The following is a 22318-nucleotide window of genomic DNA, read 5'->3' on the forward strand; positions in this document are numbered from 1 at the left end:
TTGGAGCCAAACACTTCAGAGACAGGTTCTGTATATATCTGAGACCTATTATATATTGATGAAAAACAGTATAATAGGAGACCTTTAAGGGCACATATCTTCCATGTCCCACCTGAAAGGATATTGGACAGGCTGCTTGGTCTTTCTCTGGTCTTTCTCTGGTCTTTCTCTGGTCTTTCTAAAACCCAGACAGCAGGAAGGAGTCATCATTGGCCACCATCAGGATACAGTCAGAGCCACATACAGAATAGAAGCTGGTAGGGGGCCAACTGGGGGGGATGCAACAAATAATACCCCCTTTGTATGTCCCAAATATCCCCTGCTGAAGCTGCCTCTCTGCTCCGGGGATCCCAACACCACATTAAGAGCTGCTTACAAGTGGATAAGGTGTAAGTTTGGGGGGGATTTGAAATGAGAGTTGGAGCAAGAGTGGGGTCCGATAATGTTGCAAAGGGAGCTACAGTGTGTCTTATTTTCTTTTCTGTGATAAAAAGCAGGTCTGTGCTCTTTTTTTTTTGTTCACTTTAACAAGGTCCAGTGCCATGTTCGGAGAAACAAATGGGCTATTATTTGCTGCAGTAATTTCATAGGTGCTCTGGACAGGCCTGGGGAGTAAAGGGATACCAACGTATATCCTCTTCATCAAGATTTAAGTTACCCATTGTATCTGAAATGAAATGAAGCCCAACAGGCCCTTCTGTGAGGAGGACCATTTGGCTGTCAGAGTGGGAGTTGTGTTTCCATGTAGCCGGGATGTGTGTATACATCAGTGTTGGTTAAGCATGTGGTTAATAGACTCCATTTGATACTGAGAGGCCTCCAGCTGCCTTTTTGTGTTGAAGAGGAATAATTAACATTAGGATTATGGATGCAACTAATGACTGACTAATCTCTGGATTCTTTGTCTAAATAATCCTGAAATAGTGGAATGAAATAATAATCCGATTTTTTTTTGGGATACAGGGTGTTTCTCAATGTCGAGGAAGGCTGCTCCAGAGCCACTATTTCAAGCATACTACGTCATCGAGTGCCGCCGAAGGACTGTTCCAATGTCCAGCATACTTGGAATTCTACCGAGGCCGGCGTACTTCGTAGCGAGACATTTCGAGGCTGCACATGTGTAGACTCCGCGGTCTTAAAATCCCCACAATGCTTTGCGCACGGACCATTTTCCCCAATTCTGTGACGGAAAATGTAAGGCGGGGCCTCGCATATGACGCACACTTGCTCGCCTGTTCCACTCTTCGTTTTCCGAATGCCAGGAAGGATTCTTGCCTCGCTTCTGAAGGAAGTGACTCGGAAGACATGTGCTACCGAGCAAGCGTCCTCGCCATTGAGAAACACCCACAGTAGTGAAAGGGGGAAATAGAGGGGATGGCCTGAAATAGGCTTGTGAGTCGAACCTTCATACATGGCATTGTATATGGGCGGCCAGCTTTAACCACTGAGCTATCCGGCGGCCATTTTTTTCGGACCAAAAGTCCAAAACCCAAAGATTAACAACATTTGAAAACACTAAAAGAAAGTTGACAATCCAATTTTAGGCTGGAAACAGCAAAAGTTGGACATCTTTGTTTGATCAAATCCTTTTCTGTTGACTTATCATCAAATGCTTTACTGATTATTACATGTATTTGCAAGAAAGAGGACACAATGCTTCATTTTTTGTAAAGTACTCAAATTCTGGAAGGACCTGCTGTTGCAGTCCTTTAGAAGAATGGTTTACATGTGTTATTAAATGCTCATTATGTGCTGATTAAGCTTTAGCTGGTCATTTTGAACCCTAGTTGCCCCACGTTTAAGTACCAGGGCAATGGAAGAATTGCAAAGACGTTTGGCAACTGCTGTTTTTCGGAAATTGGACTAAACCGATCATGGTAATGTCATTTAGTTTAGTAAAGAGAATCCTTGTCTGTGCTGCTTTTGATTTAGGCCAATACATTTGAACCTGGAAATGTGTTCTAACACTTTCTGGCACAGAATGAAATCCTGCTGAATCCCTCTGGCTTGTGTCTCAACTACCCCGACGTCTTTTGCTTCTGTCCTTTCAATACTAAACGTTTAAAGGAGAGTGCTCTGCCCTGTCTCCTTTTGAAAACAGAAATGATTTAGTTGATGACTTTAAGGGAACACTTTTATGATGGTTACAGCACAACCTCTGAGGTCAGGTGGATGCAATAATAATGTGAGACAGAAACCTGTTGGAGGTCTTTGAGGCCCTGCCGCCTTTCTGCAAAGACTTGGCAGAAGCATCGGAAAGAGGATGACGGGGCAGTGTCACTTCATTTCCTCGTTCACAGGCCCAGCTTGATGAATGACCGTGTGAAAGGCGGCTGTTTCATAGGTTTGGGATTGCACCTCTGCGTGTGTGAGTTGCTTGGACGTTTAAAAAGGGACCAGCGCTTATTTTTTTTCCCCTTGCATGTCATCTCTGAGTAATTTATGGCTGTCAGGAAGTCCCCAGAAGCGCTCTCATGCCCGAAAAAACCTTGACTTGGGTCGGATAAGGGGGGGGTGGGGAGGGGGGGGGTTGAAAGTGTCACACCCACCGAAAGCTCTCATGTATTTCTCGTGTCAAAGGGCCGCAGGGAGGTCCCATCCTAAATCCTCCTGCCTGCGAAATGAAAGAATTTCAGAAGCTGCCTGGTCCACTGTCCTCCGGGCCAGACCCCAGAACTAATCTCTTTCATCTCCTCTTCTGGCTAGCGGTGGGGGGGGATGCTACGGTCTCTTCCTCGTCCTCCTCTTCCTCCTCCTCTGGGATCTTTGCTTCTGTTGAGCAGATCGCCTCGGGGAGATATGGCTGAGCCCTCCTCTTCCATCGCCCTTCCCTCTTCGCTGTATAACTCCACTGATCCCTCCACTAAGCCTTCCCCCCTTCGCCTCCCTCCCTCTCCCTCCCTGTCCCTGGGCCTCTGAGCTGGACTGCCTTCCCTTTGGCTTTCCCCTCTTCCTTCCTTCCTCAGTTCCTCCACTAATAGCTCCCTTGTTCCTGACTAGTCGAGGCTGCCAGTTGAGCGGTCATTCGTGGAAGATTCATTCGCGGCACAGTAATTGTAAACAGACAGAACGAAAGAGAGGGACGTCGAGCATTAAACCTACTGGTCACAGACAGAAAGCAGAATGAAGGACCTCTCAACTGTTTTTCTACAACTTCTTCTTCACAATCTTTTTCTCCCATCTCCCATATCTCCATTATCTTTATTGCTTACCCGGTTGCCCCCCTTTCCAAATATTTCCTCCTTCTCCGCCTCCCTTATTTTCTGCCCCTCATAATTCAGGCCCTACTCACATCCAGGGGCGATATGTGTCTTGTTTCGCCGCTAAATGCCGCATGGAATTATGTTACGCCCTCAAATGCTTAACACAGTCCAGCTACGAGCTTGCTATGTTTGTTGCATCCTGTGTCTATTCAAGCTCCAGGGAGAAGCATGCACAACAAATGCACAAAGAAACAAATATACTTTACCCACCACTTACCCACTGAAAGAATGGAGATCTCTTTAGCTGATGTGAGTGGACACATTAGTACTGGAAAGTAAAACTAGTAATAACATTTGTTTTAACAGTATTTTTGCAAACCTTGTCAGATTCTTATCTAGGCTTTAGGCAACTGGCCAACACACTTCTCAGAGAAATGTCCAGTAAGCTTGTAGTAAGTGTTGAATTAAGTCAGTAGCTGAAATAATACATTTAAACTTAAGCTATTGTATCAAAGAGGAAATTGAGTGCCATGTTTGTTTTCATGACATTTACACAAAGGCACTTCTTCACAACTGCAACAGCAGAATAGGCCAATGTGTCTAGCAATAAAGTCAAGAATAAAGGGTACAGCACTAAGCAACATAACTCAGCAAAGATACAAATATGTTTATGTGAAAGACAATGTCCTAAACCAACATATAACATTCCATTATTTGTGGTATGTTGATGTTTTGCATTCTACACTTTACCTCTACAGGCTCTACTGGCCTCTTCGCCGCTGCGTGGAGAATGTGATTTCTTTGCAGGGGTCAATTTCTTCAAGTTGCCCCAGTAACAAAGACATGCGTTTGTTGGCTGATGAAAATGGTAAACATGAATGTGTGTGTGTGTGTGTGTGTGTGTGTGTGTGTGTGTGTGTGTGTGGGTGTGTGCTGTGTGTGTGGTGTGGTGTGTGTGTGTGTGTGTGTGTGTGTGTGTGTGTGTGTGTGTGTGTGTGTGTGTGTGTGTTGTGTGTGTGTGTGTGTGTGTGTGTGTGTGTGTGTGTGTTGTGTGTGCTGTGTGTGTGTGTGTGTGTGTGTGTGTGTGTGTGTGTGGTGTGTGTGTGTGTGTGTGTGTGTGTGTGTGTGTGTGTGTGTGTGTGTGTGTGTGTGTGTGTGTGTGTGTGTGTGTGTGTGTGTGTGTGTGTGTGTGTGTGTGTCCAGTAGTGCCGGGCAACCAGACCCGTCCCTGACCTCAAATGATTGCTCCTTAAAGCCTGCTGCAAGCCGTCAGCCAGCCGCTCCTGCTGTCTTCCCTCTGCTTTTATCTGGGTTTCCTCCTGTCCTCATTTTCTGATTCTGTATTTTTTTTCTTTTCCGTTCCCACACTTATCTCTCCAGCATACTCAAAGTCCAGCAGCAGTTGTTTGGGAAACTATTTCATTGGTGTTATCAAAACCAAGCATGTTATTCAACCAGCCGTCTTGTCCACTTCAACCATTTTTTTTCTGCTTTCCAGCTGTTTCGTTCCTACTTTTCTCTTTCAAAGCCAAGGGAACACATACAACAACTGTGCGATGTCCACCATTAGCTTACCTGCGTCCCATACCATGCACACACACCTTGAATGGAAATCTACATGGGAGTGTTTACTCTTCCGCGCTCTGACACAAAACCACTAAAAGACCACATACCCGGCTATAAACATACCACGGTAAGCTTTAGCTTTGTGATCTCCTGTGTGTTTTCACTCACAGTTAGCTTTTTTGTTGCGTGCAATAAACATGACTCAGTTGTTAGGTCATAAGTAAACATTTGCACTCAGATAATGCACTTTCCACAAGCCATTATGAACAGGGCTTATTGCATAGCCAAAAATTCAGCTCCAGCATGAATGAACCATTATATATTCTCTCAGGGGAGTTAGGTAAGTTCTGCATATTTACAAAGTTGTTTAAGGACACGATTAAAGTGGATGAACTGAAGTATTGAGTTGCTTATAATGCTTTTATTCCAAAGCCAGTATTCCTTGCATTTTTCTACATGATGCCTATACATCTAAGGTATCCTATTTTTATTATGTCTATTGGTCAAACCCTTAACCTCAAAACACTGGTTGCTAGTTATGTTGTTATGCATGGTATTTAAGTTTGTTCTATAGTCATACACAACACAAATGATATGCTATAATGTAGAGACAGTGTGTATGGCCGTAACCAAAGTAGTCTTACATTTTTTTTACATTCTTGAGTCAACTTCAGTTTTAAAAAAAGCACAAAGCTGTTCTCCTTGTTGGTACCACAAGCCGTCCAGATTTATTTCCTCCAAAGAGTTGCGGAAGAACTAAAAAAAGAATGAGGTTGGATGTTCTTTGCACAGATTTCCCTGTGCTACCCTTGAAAACGTAATTGTGCGGGCCTTGATTACGGTCTACGGTTTCTCTCAAGACAAACAAAGCACACTAAATGCGGCACGGCCAATTGGTCCGATCCCGAATTAAGGGCGGAGGGAAAACCAATTAGGAGACGGAAGCCACTAATTAAAAGCTGCATGCTCTACAGATTGCATTAATTTTATTTTCTTTAGCAACGGCCAGGACCATCATTTCAGAGCTTGCTTGTATGCCAGTCCACATTCCAGGACAGCTGCCTTCTGTGTTTGGAAAGTCCTCGTGCACAGAGGCAGCACTGTCTGTCTACCGCTCTCCCTTGTTGGTAGATGGAATGAGGGAAACAAAAAAGCCCAAACTAGGGAAATTTGGGAAAAAACGTAGAGAGTCTACATTACTCAGAATGGACGAGAAACCATTTATTAGACGTTTTCAACAAGAGTCGGTTTGCAGAAATGTTTTCCCTTCCTGGATTAGGTCCCGTGGAGTGCTGCCAATACATTGTGTGTGTTGTGAATCGGAGATTGCATTATGCTCGAGTGGTTTGGGTGGTTAACCAATACGCTTGCTTTGGAAAGCTGCACGGAAACGTTGAGTACCTGAGCAAAAGCCACAGCTCTGAACACCGGGCTCACAAAAGAGCGGGGCCTGTATTCGCGAAATGCTTCCAGAGTAATGGTGTTCATTTGGCAGAGTGACCCGAAGCACTTGTCTTTTTGCCTCTTTTGTAAAAATGAGGATACACAAGGCATGTTCTGTTTGTGGTCAAAGCGCGATGGGCAACACTCCCAGAAATAGGTAACAAAGTGATCCAAAGAATCACAAAACTATTCAAACATTTCCTTGGGGATGTTGCAAGGTAATGTGCAATATAATAAGCAACTCTGTGTGCATTGTTTCTCAAATGAAGGACGACAAATAAAGTCAGTGTGACAATAAAAAATCTTATCAGGAGAGAAAAAACAGCCCCCTCTTGTTTTATATAAAGCTCAACTTCCTGATTCTATTTCTCGCTCATTGTTTTCCAGGTGATTACCCAACACCTCTTGGCAACTGTTCACCTCAAGCTGTTGTGTAACCAGTGTACATGAACCATCATCATAGCCACATACACACACACACACACACACACACATACACACACACACACGTGTTTCTATTTTGGGAAGTCATTTCATTTTTGAAGGGATTTATTCCGATGTTTGAAATATATTTTTATGATGCACAATACGTCAAAGCAAAGAAACACACACACTGTAAGATACACAACAGGTCTACTTTTTCCATGACCCTGTGACCCTGGCTCACCAGACGCATGAGCAGTTGCTTTATTGTGTCGCAATACACAAGTATGTCCTGAGTCCTTGTGTTGTCGCTTCCTTCCCAGCAGCGACACTTCCAAGGAAATAGCCCCCCTCCACCCTGACTCTCAAATGATGGAGAGAAAAGGAAATAAAAAGAGGGGAAATAACTTAGACCTTGTCTCTTCCCTTCCATTCCACCTAATAGTTTTTCCAGACCTCAAATGCTGAAGACTGACCTTGCCTCTTGAACTGGACTTTTTCCTGTACCCTACACCTTGGATTTCAGGAAATGTACAAAACAGGATAGAACAGCACAACATATTTCTTGTGTCAGTTTTCCTTTTAAGACGAAAACACTTGAGGATCCAGTGACATCAGCAGTCAAGGCTGTGTTGTTTTTCCTTTGAGCTTTCCTTTGTACAGTAGTCGTATCTGCATGGTATTCAGGTATTAGTCTGGTTCTTCATAATGTGGTTGTTCAGCAAAACCAAACCGTACTAATTGACTGACCAAATTTAACCTGCAAAACACAACATTTCTGCGTACTCTTTTCATTCTTTATGCAAGCATTGTCTTACCTTTGTGACCAAAAGAGCCAACTTTCCAAAAGTCTGATGTGATGTGCAGGATGAAAGAGTACCCTCTGTAATCAGACAGCAGAAGGCCTTATTCGCTTCTTAGGCCAGTGAATGCTTTGCCACATTATTCAGGTTAGGGCCGCTGTTGAAAGCTTTAGACACAGAGGTGACTGTGTCCTTTTTCTCTTGGTCATATTCACAGTAGTCCATTGAAGAGATCCAAAATCAGTTTTCGGAGCAGCAACCCTGATTGTAATTATACACAAATTGCTCCGAGTGCCCCTCCAATCATACCATATTCTTGGATTAATCCTAATTAAAACGTTTTTAGAACTTGCTCTTGGCACGAACAGAAACCCCACCAGGAAACTTTTTTATCAGCTTGACTCCAAAGCAACTCAGTCATATAATCTAGTTTTAGCATTCAGTTCCTGGGCCTTACAAACCATACACCCACAGTGATAAAAAACATACAGCTTTGAAAAGCTGACACAAAGCTTTCCAATTCCTTTCCTCTGTGTATTTTTAGTATGAATGTGTTTATTGGCAACTGCTGGTCAGTGCACCTGTCACTATTTTCAGCGACACTATAACTGAGTTCCGTACTTTGGACTCGCCCACTCTCTACGTTCCTTTCCATGTTTTCTTTTCCCCGATATTTCTCCCTCTCCACAATCAAGGGGGAATTATCTGTCTTCCGGAGAAAAAAAGAGGCAGCCCACTAATTTGAGATTGACTTGATTGAGCCTGCAGGCCAAAGGGATCAAACCCACATCCGCTCAAAACCAGGGATGCTAATTCTAACCATAACATAGCTAACATATGTTTTGCTCTCCCCAAGCGCTGATTTGAGAGCTGCTGCTGCTGGAAGCAAAGCCCCGGGCTGCTGCCTTCCCCGCTGCACCCGCTGCAAAGGACCATTCTTTCTTGTGGCATGTTTTGTGGGTATTGGCCCACCATGTGTATATTTATAGAGACCGGGTCATGACACATGTACACGGACTACTTGTTCTCTCTTAAAGACATGAGGCAGTTACTCTCCCATACTCAATCCTCACTGTTTTTGTAAGTGTTTGAGTAGGCGTTTGATTGTAGCGTTATTTATTTTTAAACGATTTGTTTTAATAAAATGTGGCTAGGACCCTCTACAGAAATCTTGTTTGTAAAGGGCCGATAACATGCCTAACTCTAAACCTTTAACTGTAAATGCCGAATATTTAGTGTGAGTGCATTATTAGGCCATGGGCAACTATGAGTGCTGTATAAACGCCTCTAAACTCCAGAAATGTATTCTATAAAAGATTATTAAATCTATTTGCAACAGCTGAATATTCATTACATTGAGCTCCAATGCTTCGCTCTTTTTCGTAGTTGTTTTTATAAGTTTCTATCTGTAATCATGTAGTTATCTCTTTGGCCTCTTCATTTCAGAAGAATATTATTCCTAAAAATAACAAATATTCAGGCATTTTTTTCTACCTTTCTCTTATATGATTTGGATTACTTGGAAACCTTTTTCTGTGTAATCATTTGTTATGGATTTTCTAAAAGCATACTGATAATATCATATCTATAATCTGATCACAGTTTTGGTTCTTAACATACAAGGTGTGTTCCCAGTGAAGTTTTGTTTCAATCAGCATCAAAGAGTCATGCATGGTCCAAAACTGCTGCACGTCAATCCTGACACCATGTAGGCCTCCATCAAACACCTCAGAGTATTCATTATGGAGATTTGTCACCAGCGGCAAAACTGAGCTTCTCCAGAAACGGGATAAAGAGCGTAACCAGTGGTCAGACTCAATCTTAGGCGTCTTCAAAGGGACGATTGTAATGACAACGTTGCTAGCGGTTTAGCCCTAAGGGTGCGCTATGGAGATGCTTAACTGTGGCTAACTACCAAACCAATTACTTACAAAGACAACCTAAGGAAGAGACACTTGATGCTGTTGCCACAGGAACAATCCCAGCTCCCCCACATCCACCCGCCCATTAGCTCTAACCTAAACCCTGATCCACAGTTGGCTTAAGCCCTCAGGCCTTTCTCAGCTTCACATCTAGCTTTGTGTCGCCACTTTTCCTGTCAAGACTTTGTTATTGCCATCTTTGGCTTGGGAAGCTGACATTTTACAATGTGTTTATTAGTGGGAGGGTTTTGGGGGGTTTACAAATAGAGTTTTCAGGGTCTTTTTTTCTGTTTCATGGGAAAAAAATGGGAGGAAATCATTGTATGTATCCTGTAAAGTTTGAACTCAAAAGCTCAAGGGATGGCGGTACTTCACAGACGTAAAATGGTTCAGTTAATGATACTTAAACATCCTATTTATGTTTTCCTGAAACGATAAGCCTGTAACACGAGGATGTTTACCACAGAACTCATATTTGCTGTCACTATGTCATACCACAGTTGGGGGTTTTACGCTTGTATATTTAAGGTCATTCAGACACAAGCCTTTTTTTTTAGGCGCCTGATGTTTGTTTGCACGGCACTATACAACAATGGCTGTTTATGGATCGGCAAAGGCAGGAAGTGTACAGTATCCTTTCTGGAAAATACACATAGCCCAGTCACTTCATTAGTCTTCCCAAGCGCTGCCGTATGGGAGGGATCCAACACAACCATAGTCAATAAGGGAAGTGAACTAGCTCACAGAATAGCGTACGATCCATCATTCTCTAAGCATGCTGCCAAGTCAACAGAGACTCCGCTGCAGTGGGTCGGGCCGGCAGTCATGTCTCATTCCTTGAGTCTTCTGCAATCCCCCCGGCTTAGTCCCCATCTGGCCAGCGGTTCCGTGCTAAAGCTGGGAGATGCGTAGGGCCTAATTCCTACACACTAAAGCATTACCGTCTGTCCAGGGCCCGTGGAGACAAGATGGTCGCCAGGTGTCTTCCTGTCTTCAAAGTGTCGGCATCGTTAATCATGCCCCCACCCCTTCTGCGTCGCCTCACATGTGTTTTATTTTCCTCAGCCCTCACCCCACATACACAGGCTCTCTCTGCCTCCCTCTATATTATTGAATAGTCTGTCACCCAGCTGCATTTCCAGCGGGGTTTATGTACATTTCGGAGCCCGGATTGGAACCACATTGGCAAAACAGCGTGCCATCTTAATGAAGTCACTGTGATACAAAATGGGAGGGTGGGTGGTACCGAGGGGGATAATTGAAGAAGCTGGGCATGCCTGGAAAGGGCCAGAGGATACTGAGAACCCTCCCAGCCTGCCCTTTAGCCCCCAACAGACTGCTTTTTCTCTCTCATGTGGCCACTTTTATTCTTGAATCCCCTCCTCCCCGCTTCATCCTCTCCTTCAAAGGTATCTTTCATCTATCTTTGCTAATGGTATTAACGCAGCTCATGCTTGTGAACACAGCCTCCACAGCTGCAAGGCCTTAAACAGCTTCAGAGAAGAAGTGCTAGCAGAACTTTTTTTGTGTAGGAACAAGGAGGGGTATTTATGTCTTTCAAACAGATGCCAAATATGTGCAGTTTACAAGCCCAGCGATATTGCAAGGTATGGGTTATCTTTCAACAAACAGGACGTTTTGACCGCACGGTGAGATCATAAAACCCTATAACTCCGTGTACCGTTTTGTCTCCCAGGACACTTTGTTTATGCGGGTACATGTGAATCACCAACAGTTTTGTGGACGTTCTGTTCTATCCTAAAAGTTACGCACATCCCCTTTGTGGACTTTTTGGTCGTTTGTGGTTCATGTCAAGGTTGCATCTCAATCGTTTTCCCTTTTTTTTGCTTTTTTGGAAAGGCACACTGGATTTAATTTGCCATGTTGGCTGCCTAGGCCCAGTTTCATTAACAGTGCGGAGGGTGCACTCTCAATGCCCTCTCTGACGCAAAACCAAGCAAGTTGAAAAAGAGCTCTTTCCTCTGGAAAAGCACCAGGGGGACTATTTCTGTAGTTTGAAATTGTTAAAGAGAGGGATTGGGCCAGAGAAATGGAGGGGGGGGGCTGGCGTTCAGTTGTGAGCAGCAGACTGTTTCACGTGCCAGATCTGTAATGCGTTCCTTCGGGCTGGGAGCTGGCTGAACTCTGGGCCGTGGCGCTCCGGGAGAGGAAGTCCCAAGCCTGGGGAGTTTCAGACATCCTGTTTTGGAGTGCCATTGGCCGGGATCTGGGCTGTTGCACGCCACCTGCAGACTGTAGGATCACATCTGCCATTAGACCGGGGACAGCAGCCAAACGTCACATGCCTCCTGCAGTCTGGCTCATAATGGCTTCTTTATGTCTTGCTATCTACCACCCGCTTTCCAAACACACTCCTCTGGGTGCCCTGTTTCCCTCCTAACGACCTTATTTCTCCAATCTTGGAAGGGCCTTCTATTTCTCTTATGGACATTATATCATTTTTGAAGTAATGTGTCTTTGAAACCAGTTGAGGGATCAGCCTTTAAAAAGACATGGAAGAGAGGGGATGAAATATCTTCCATAATTCGACTGTGAGAAGAAAAAAAGGCATTCGATTCCCTTCAGAGTTTGAGCGGTGACGTCGTGGCTTAATCCGACACGAACTTTCACCCTGCTATCTGGACAACACATACTCACAATACATGTTGTGCAGTCATTGGTTGGTAGATGAGATTGTATCTTATGTCATGCATGCTCACTTATAGTATATACGTGGTATTGAAATCATTTGAAACGAGAACCCAAAGATCATTTTTACAGTCTCACCGGCCTGGATCTCCCTGGTCTCAGAGTCCCTAGGAGCTGATAGGGCAGGAAGTTTGTTGGAGATTGTGCTCCCTTGTTTGTTGCTATTTAGGACAACAGGAAAGGGTTTGTGTCTGTCTCGACCAACCCCCCCCTCCTCCTTCCTTGATTGGCCTGGTGTGTTTATTCAGAGTAATTCTCACCAGCCCAGCTGCATTTGATTCTTCCTTGTCGAAATGACCACCATGTGACCTTATGCGTTATCAGTTTTTTTCTCAACTCTGGTCCCTCAGATAGATTTTCAGAACTGTGTGTCATTCCCAGCAAGAGGATGATATCAGCACATAGTATAAACAGTTTCATGTTAGGACTGTGGCTTGCTGGTTTCATAGAAGACGTGGGAATTTGCTTGTTGGTGGAGGCAGGGCCAAAACAGGATTCAGGGTTAATGTTTCAAATCTGGATGATGAACCATTTTTTTTATATGCCATCTGTTAAGTCCTCAAACCTCAAATGTCTTCATCTGGCACAAAGATTCCCCCAGTAATATTTTCTTATAATTGTTTTTTTTATGATTAAGACAAATGAATGTCACATTTGTGGACTCACAGTATCTCACATATCGTACATAAACGAATGTAGTGGTGTCATGGGACTGTGGGCTATTCATCTGGCATCCCTTAACTGGCCTGAACAATCCTAAATGCTGTGGGGGCTCAACTTCTAACCCCAGGAAAACACCAATAGACCCTGTAGGCCAACTTCAAAGGGCCAGCACATCAAACGAAACCGAGCACATAGATGGTCAGCCGGGATAAAAACGAGCACAAACCCTCCCATTTGTCAGTCCAATGACTTATACGTATTTTCTCCCTACTAAAAGCAGCGTTTTGTCGAGGGAACTCACGGGTGGCGGTGAAACAGGAAAGCTTGCGTGCGATACACTTTATAGTGCGCACCGCCGGCACACGTCGCAGGCTGCTGGTCTGCCAGGAACAGCTCATGCAGAGTATGAAATGTTATGTCATGAACAGGAGCTTACCCCCTCCCCAAAACAGAAAAAAGCAGAACTATCTGTTTTATTCTCTATCTTTTGCCCCCGTGTATCTCCATACACCCCCCCCCCACCCCCCTTTCCCATCTCCACCCCCCTCTAACCCTGACGCTAGCTTGTCTGAGTGGCCTTTTGCCATGCATTCCTCCCTTCCCTGTTTGGCCTCTGTCTCAGGAAGTGGCCCAATTAGTGGATAAACACCATGGAGGAGATGGGGAGGAGGGCTCGGGCAACTCCCGCCACCCCCCCCCCCCCCCGCATCCATGCCACTACTCTGTGTGCAAAAAGGCTAGGGGTCTGTGTTAGGGGAAAGGAGGTTATGAGGTGGGGTTTGCAAGCAGAACACCAACAAATTAATTCCAAGTCACAATGAAAAACGACAACGCTTGTTTCTCCAATTTGTTGCAACAAACAAGTTGGTTCGGGATAATTAGAAGCCATATGTTTCATTTGATACCTTGATTTCTGTGAACATCTTTTTTAAGCATGGCCAAAGTATTTTTTGGAGCATTTTCTGAACGTTTTTTTTGCGATAAATGGAGAAAAAGTTCAAGGCATTTTTTACACTTCAAAATCACATCTTTAGAATACTTTCTTCGCCAAAAAAAATAAGTGTACACTTCAAATTCCTGTTAGTTCGTGGCAACATTAACCACTTCCTGTATTGCGTCGCCACATGTTTCTGGCAAAATGAGATCTGCTGGAAAACTGTCATGAACACAATGGAAGAAAAATCAAACACATTCATCTTCATTCAAAGTGGATTTGCATAATGCAATTGCCTTTCAGTTTTGATTATGCCATTGTTGTTTTGGGTTTGCCTCCAGTGACACGGTACACATATTTGCGGTTCCAACTCTCCGCAGATTGACTAATGCAGACTGTCGACGTCGTAGCCTCGGGACAGGAAATCTTGATCTGCAAATAGCACTCTTAATTAGGCATGTTTATCATCAACTCAAACCACATATTTAATGGTTGTTTTCCTGTCAGGTTTTGTTCCTTTTTACCAAGCATTTCCAGGCGTTTGGATAATCTCGTGTTTCAGACTTTTTTCAAAGATTGGTTCTTTGACCCCTCTGTGAAAGATATAATCACCACGGAGATGCAAAAAGTGTGATTTGCTCCTGTCACACTTCGTATAACCAAATGTTATTTGTGATTGTACAGTTTCAGGGTACAATTCGCTGCGCTGTTAGAGACAGTCATACAGTGTCAGAGGTCATATTTGCTCCTCCTCCTCGCAGAATGCAGAGGAATGCTTTATGGCATTTAGTGAAGTGTGATTTACAGGTGCCACTGACTCGCTGTGTGCACATGGCTAACCTCAGGAAGCACTTAGTTTGACATATGACACTCCCATGACCCCGAGGTAAAAACCATTGAATCTGCTTCGTATGTGAAAACTCTTGCTGTTTTTTCTATAAAATTCAAATAAATATGACTGTAATAAAACAGGGTAAGATTAAGGTTGCTTGCTGGCCTACATTAAATCAAATAAACTTGATCATAAAAATACTAAAAGAAAATTGTTCTGCATTAGAATATATTTGTATTCTCGCCTTGTTTTGGGTAAATAAGATGTTATGGTATCAATTATAGACACAAATAACTTAAAGGTGGGGTAGGTAAGTTTGAGAAACCGGCTCGAGATACACTTTTTGTTATATTCCATGGAATGCTCTTAACATCCCGATAGCAATGAATACATTAAGTGCTTTGACAAAAAATCCATAACAAAATGTCATCTGTGGAAGCCGTGGCGCTGTAAAAAGCACGACCAATCATCTGAGCCGGCCCGGCTAAAATAACTGGATGACCTACCTGCCTGTCAGCCTTCCATCTGTGCACAAACTTATCTCGTGCCCTCATTGGTCATGTGCGCGTTTGTGTGTGTTGGAGGAGGGGCTCTGTAAGGAAGTGGCAGATTTTTTCCGGCTGTGTATTTTCAAATTCTTGCGCACTGGAGCTGGTTTCTCCAAAATTACCTACCCCACCTTTAAAGACAGATTATTTTTGAAATGTATAAACCTTGCCTTTTTGGCTATAGACTCTGTAGGCTATTGACTTATTGAAAGTTGTTGATATAAGTGTATGTAAGGGATAATGTGCATTATCGCTGCACATTATCCCGCTTATTACATGGCCACATTCTCAACAAAGTAACGACATGACTCCCAATATGAATTGAAATGCTTTTATAGATTTAGAAAATGTTTTTATTGATTTAAAAAATAGTACGCTATTATTTATTTAAAATGACATGCATCCGCTAAGAAAAATAGTCCGTTGTTACTGTTTGAACTAACGTAGCAACGGCAGGAACTGCTTCGATAGTGTTTTTGAGGAGCTTTTTTAGTACAGATTGGAAAACATCGCTGCTTGCTTTAAAAGTAGCACAATTCATTATGTCAAACCTTGGAAAGTATCTAGATATCCCTGCCCTAATGCCAAAGTAACTGGCAACTGAATATGTGTCGCCGTTTGATGTCGATGTCTGGACCGTTGCGTAAAAAGGAGGGTTTCTGCCCCGTTACTTCTCCACTGTTTTTCTTGTCTGTATACAGTTAAATCGACCGAACTTCTTTCTGCAGATGTGAGCGTCCTTAACAACGGTCAATAAATCCTTGACAGCGGTCTGTCTGTTCTGGATTAACAACGTGTCACGTGTTCTGAATTGACCAATCAGAATCGAGTATTCAACTAAGCCATGTAATAATTATATTTAAAATAGTTTCAAGTCTAACTACTGCACTGGCAAATGTTCCGCTTTTTTGGAAGTACAAGGATTTGTTGGACTTGATAAGGGGAGTTTTTGCAGTATACACAAAAAAATTGGCTTTCTGCAGAACTAAATCCACATAAGTGTGGCTGCATGGTTGGCAGGACACTCTTACTGGCTACAATATTCAACTTTGTACATTTGATAGTTCCACTGTGAAATGTGGTCACCTCTAAACAAGCACTCCACAATCATACAGTATCATTTTTTGCCATTCAACCCGCTGAGACAGAATGCCATCCAAATTGAATTAAAGCAGTGCTTCTTCGGTCCGTCCTCCCTCCCTGACTAAACTCAGTAATTTGATTTACTGAGCTGCCCCCTTGCCATATTACAGTTATTTCAACTGGCAAATATGTACTGTGCATTCCACCTCAGTTAATGCCGGCACATGCCGCTCCATTTCCCTGAAACAGTCACTTAACCAACGGTGCAATTACCGTCCATATATGCCCAAACACACTTGGAACTGATGGTTAGATAAACAAATGTTATCCGATAAGTACAAATTATAGAAGTATGGTCAAATGATAGATGCGTGGACTATACTCCGCTTTTTGGACCATTTTTCAATCAGGGTTTTAATACTGATGTGTGCCAGCAGCTCTGAAGAATTTCTGCATTCTCATTGAGATAGCAGGAAAGAGGCCTTGTGAGGATATTCATTTTTTTCTACCTCCTCCCTGGTTGGTTGATCTGAGTTTTAAGAGTGTTTTGTGGAGCAGAGCAGTATACCATATGGCTGTCAGTGCGGATGAATTACTGTGAGCAGTTCCTCTGAGAAGTACTGAGGTTCAGGAGATAACTGGAAAAGCAGTTTGCATGCTGCTCTTTGCGCAGTGCACACCTTTGACTGAGGACCTTTTTGCAACAGAACGACAAAAAAAAGTAATACGTTATTTTGCTTTGGGACCTGTGTGTGGACGAAAAGTCAACTCGGAATCTGCTACATAGATACAGGAGAAAATCTCTTAAACAGCACAAAGTATCCATTTTAATGAAGTGCTGCAACTTAGAAAGAATACAGTTCATTGAAGGAAAGTGCACAGTCAGTGTAAATGGAGATTAAATATTGAACGGATACCAAAGAGAGGTGTTTGCGTGGAATATGCTGTCTATGCCGTGCATAGTGCGGAAATGCTTTCATGAAAGCTAGTGATTTGTTAGATGAAGACATCCGCAGCACTTATGGCACGGTGTGGCGTTCAGGGACAGGGAGAGGGAGGGCTAAAAAGAGAGAGATGGTGTGTCTGAGGGTGTCAATGAAACTAAACAACCCACAGGATATAAGACAGCAAGTATTATATTATCTAAATTGCAAGAACGCGACGCTTGAAACAAGATCTCCCAAATTACACATCACAGTGTTTGGAACATAAATAGTCATTTCCGCACTCAGACCGAAAAAGAAAAAAGGCATGCCTCCCACTGAAAATGGGATTCCTAGCTGTGAAAGTCAAGCTATTCATGGTATGCACTAGTTTCCACCCCTGAAATATCCGCTCAGCTCCTTTTTTTTCTTTCTTGACAGACAGTAAAAGCCACCTCCAGTCGAACTGCGAGCCAAGATTAAGTTTGACAGGCAAATAGTCGCTCTTAAGACTGTGATGGCTCGTCTGTTGTCTTAGCAGGAGTTTGAACCTCACACACACACACACACACACACACACACACACACAACACACACACACACACAACACACACACACACACACACACACACACACACACACACACACACACACACACACACACACACACACACACACACACATTGTAGTCCCCTCACGGAGAGATTTACGGGCCCTGAAGTGGAGTTACAGTACGGTGGGGGCCTCAGACGGAGAGAGAGAGGCAGGCTGGGTCCTGGGTTAGGGGCTCTAAAAAGGTTGTAGGTTATAAATACTTGACAGTGCAGTAAAGCTGTCACACTCTTCCTGAAGCAAGCATGCACTCACATATGAACACACACTCTTATATACACACACACACAGCACATCCTCAGGCCCTGCCTCCTCCTCCTCCTCTTCGTAACCCTCCCTATTTACCTGATTTCAAAGCAGCGGTTAGCTTCCTGTGTAAACAGGAAGTTGGGTGGCAGAGAGGACGTCTGGGTGGCTCTCTGTCACAGGCTGTATTGTGCTTGCTCTGCATATGTGTGTCAATGCGTGCATTCTATGGATTGACATACATTTGACAGTGAAAGCAGATATATTTAGCAGACACGTTTGTTGCATTGCTTATTGTTAGAAATGAGACCCAGGTATAAAATAAAAAGAACATGAATTTTTCTGTAAATATGCAAAACAAGTTGGTTAGAATCTCATATTAGTCTTTAATTGGGTTCAAATGTGGTGACTGTAAAGTTAATAACATATAGTTCACACCAATAATAAACTGACTTTAAGTTATGCTAAATTCCTTGTACTGATGTACCCGCTATAGCTATATCTCCTTAGCTATTTTATTCAGGGGTTTCCTTTAACTTATACACATTTTTTAAATCGTATAAGCTATAAGATGCATAGAGACAGCCATTATTGCTATTTGTTGTTTATAGACTCATAAAACCACTGAAACTTCCGCTGTTCAACAAACATTTTTCAGTTTAACCTCTTGTGTATGCAAAGGTATCTGCACCTCCCCCCCAAACACACACACACACGCACGCACACACACACACACACACACACACACACACACTCACACTCACACTCACACTCACACTCACACTCACTCACCACTCCCATTACCTGACACACTCACACACCTGCATGGCCTCTACCCAGCACATGCAGGTCGGCTGTTGCTGATGCTTAACAGCGATAGCTTTAATATCTGTTGTTGGGGAGAAGAGGTGGACTTACAACAACATCCTGACACTAACAAAGACTCTCAGAGGAAGAGGAAGGCCTTTTTTGTTTTACAAACCTATAACATACCTGCATTGAAATGTGAAAGGAGTTTAATCATGTTGAGCTCACATTTTTCTCTCAAGTGTTTTGGCACATTTGTTTCTCTTCTTCTTTTCTTTTGTTGTTATGATTTTACAGGAGAGAAAAATGGGTGCTGAGTAGGGGCCGTGCTTCTTAAGGTTTGCTCTCAAACTAACAGTGTCTCCATGAGGGTCCCATGAGAAGAAGTCTCTGTCTATGTTCGTTTCTGTCGTTTTTTTAACTTTCTTGCCAATTAGACACTGAACAACGACATTGACCAACGACATTGACCTATCCAATGATGAACTGTTCTGTTGATAACTAATTGAATAGTCAACTAATTGTTGCAGCTATAGTACCAAGCACTCTTGTATTACTTACATAAGGCGCGTTCACACCGGAGTACTTTTACCCGTACTTTTCCCGTTTAGTTCCGTTAGTGCCTGGGATTTTGCGTTCACACCAAAAAGAGAACCTAGTTCCGAGAACTTTTACCCCCTTGTTAGTCCCTGCTAGAGAGGTGGGACTATCCTGGGGAGAAACAAGTACCAATTTCTGATTGGCTGGGCGAATTGCAAACCACGCCCCGTAAAACTCTGAAAAGTTTTGTGAAGCCGCCATTGTATTTGCTGGCATTAGCATTATTAGCATTAGCATTAGCCCCGCGCACCAACGGAGAGAGAATAACTTATGGCAACACAAAAAAAAACATGGGAGCGGTGGAGATGAGGAGGTGTCGGCGTTCTGGCGATTTACTCGGAAGGCTTCCAGCAGCTTCTACTGAAGCCAGTCCCCAACTCCGGGGACTTCCGTCCGGGGACTTCAGGTGGCAGTATACGCCGTGAAGTGGTTTGCGGCCTGCCAGTAAACCCAAAGCAGAAGCAGAAGAAGAAGAAGTGACGTCAGCGGCTTCATTTGCGTAATCTTCCCTCAGGGAACTTATTCCGGTGTGAACGCGATCTGTACTAAGTTCCATGGGGGTACTAAGTGCTGGTACTAAGTGCTGGGCACTAAGTACGGCAAAGTACTTGGTGTGAAAGCCTTTGAAGAGAGACTGTCCAAAGACGTGCACCATTTTTCCCATTGGTTCAATTCATTGTGTTGTAACTCCTCTTTGAATGAAGCTGCACATTTAATTGCACGCTGTCGGACGACACTCCATATGAACTAGTTGACCCAGTCTTTAGCATTGCGTTACTTTTTATAAAACCACATCTGGTTTCTCTTGCCAAAAGTACAGCTTGTTTACAAAGGAGAACTGGTAAAAAGACAAAGCCATGCTTTACATTCCAGACTCTTACTTCCTGTTTATTATTGCTGGGAAATTACTACTTGGCAACTTTGGGAAATCTCCGACCGCAGAAGCCACTTTCTGAGATGATGGATCATCACTAAATATAATTTGGATGATTAAAATAAAAATGTACAGACTAGAAATAAACCTGGCCTTGTTTAAATGTATGTTTCACTGATGTCAGGCAAAAAATAATCCTTGTGAAAACATTATCAGCGGGGCAAATGTCATGTTGAGTTACTGCATCTTCTTTGAGTAATCGCTATTTTGCAAAAAGTCACACATTAGCTTCACCAGCATTTATTTTAGGAGGTCAGAAACCCAAATATGAGAACACATCAAAATGTTTAATTAGGACTTGTTTTAAAATCCAACAAAGAAGACCTTGTACTTGAGCCAACACGGTTCTCATGTTTTATCACTGTAATGACCGAAGGCAACGAGAAATAGACCTGAACTGATGTCTCAGCCAATAAATAGAGCTCAGAAGGTTTTAAAATATCCAAAATATCACGCCAAAACCAGCATATAAGCACAATCTTATGTTTCAACTGTTTAATTGAATACAAAGTGTGCATGACCCTGCACAGTGTGTGCTTAATCCCAAGGTTATGTGGAACCCAGTCTAAATACAAAGGAGTGTTTAAGAAGTGCAAAGTTTATTCTTGGGACCCTTGTGGGTTTTTCTTTTTAATCAGATATGTAGCAGTCATAATAAAATATATAGAGGCTCTGCCAGACTGATGGCTGTGCACAGTGAACTCAGGGTGAAGGACATTCAAATGCTGAAGCAAAGATAGAAGTGAAAGCCTCATAATAAAATCGTTTTATTTTATGTTTCTTTTGTATCATTCGTAATCTTCTTTGTTGTGTTGAAAAAGCTATGACTCCAGGGTATATGAAGTGTTTTCTAGAAAATCTGAACATTAAAACAAGTCACACTTAAAGTCAAAATGCCAGAGTTCTGAACAGACAGAATTTTGAGGAACAATTTAAAATGTGACAAAAAAGTAATGTCGACAAAAACAAAATGTGACAGTTTGAAGAAGATAATAGTCCCAACGGTTGTCATCAACTTAACCGCTAGGGCCCCTCAAGAAAATCACATATCTGCAGAAGGGCCACATGTAACAAGGTTTTGAGATCTGAGAAAAAAAGTAACAATTCTGAGAAAGTCAGAATTCTTAGAAAAAAAGTCAGAATTCTTAGAAAAAAGTCAGAATTCTGAAAAGAAAGTCTGAATTAAAAAAAAAATTATGAAAAAATGGCACATTTCTGAAAATAAGCCAAAATGCTGAGAAAAAAGTCTGAATTCTGAAAAAAGTGAAAAAATCTGAGAAAAAGTCACAATTCTGAAAGAAGTCAACATTGCGGGAAAAAAGTCTGAATTCCCGAAAAAAAGTTTGAATTCTGAGAAAAAGTAAAAATTCTGAGAAAAATCTGAATTCTGAGAAAAAAAGTCACATTTCATAAAACAGTTAGAAGTCAGAAAAAAGTTCCTCCAGAGGGAGTTTCTCTCCCACACATTCCCCCCTGCCTGAAACGCCTCCATTGGACTAGATAGTGACATCATTACGTAACACTCACGCTTCTATTGGCTAGTGCTCAAACACATCGGTTGACCAATCACAACAGAGCCGACCAGCTAACCAATCAGAGCAGACTGGACTCTGGTTTCAGACAGAGGGTGAAAAGAGGTGCTGCAGCACAGGCAGTATGAGAAAAATAAAGCACTTTTTGAACATTAAAGCATGGAGACATGTCCCAGTAGAGACACTACATACTGATATGAAACCTACAGAATCCATCAGAATAAGATAAGCCCCAACTTGACTTTTTCTCTATTTTCTTACTCGCTAATCGTTATGCTTCCTTCTACCCCATTCCTCCCTTTCTTCTGTTATCTAACACACACACACACACACACACACACACATATATTATATATATGCGCTCGGAGAGAGAAAGAGAAAGAAGTGAGGTGTTACTGGTTGAGAGGGACATGTACATGCAGCTCCAGGTCTGAATAGCACTTCCTGGCGTGTGAAAGGCGAGCTGACAAGGGAGGGGAAGGATGAAGGGAGTGAGTGGTGGAGGTGGTTGGTGGGAGGGGGGGGGCACCTCCTC

General features: G+C 42.9%; 1 protein-coding gene across 1 annotated transcript in view; it reads left to right on the forward strand.

The window, feature by feature from the left end:
• Window positions 1-22318, forward strand: part of spata5 (spermatogenesis associated 5) — a 128551-nt gene that overhangs the window by 60954 nt on the left and 45279 nt on the right. The gene's annotated exons all lie outside the window — the stretch shown is intronic.

Source organism: Trematomus bernacchii, unplaced genomic scaffold (assembly GCF_902827165.1).
Source record: "Trematomus bernacchii unplaced genomic scaffold, fTreBer1.1, whole genome shotgun sequence".
Classification (NCBI taxonomy): domain Eukaryota; kingdom Metazoa; phylum Chordata; class Actinopteri; order Perciformes; family Nototheniidae; genus Trematomus; species Trematomus bernacchii.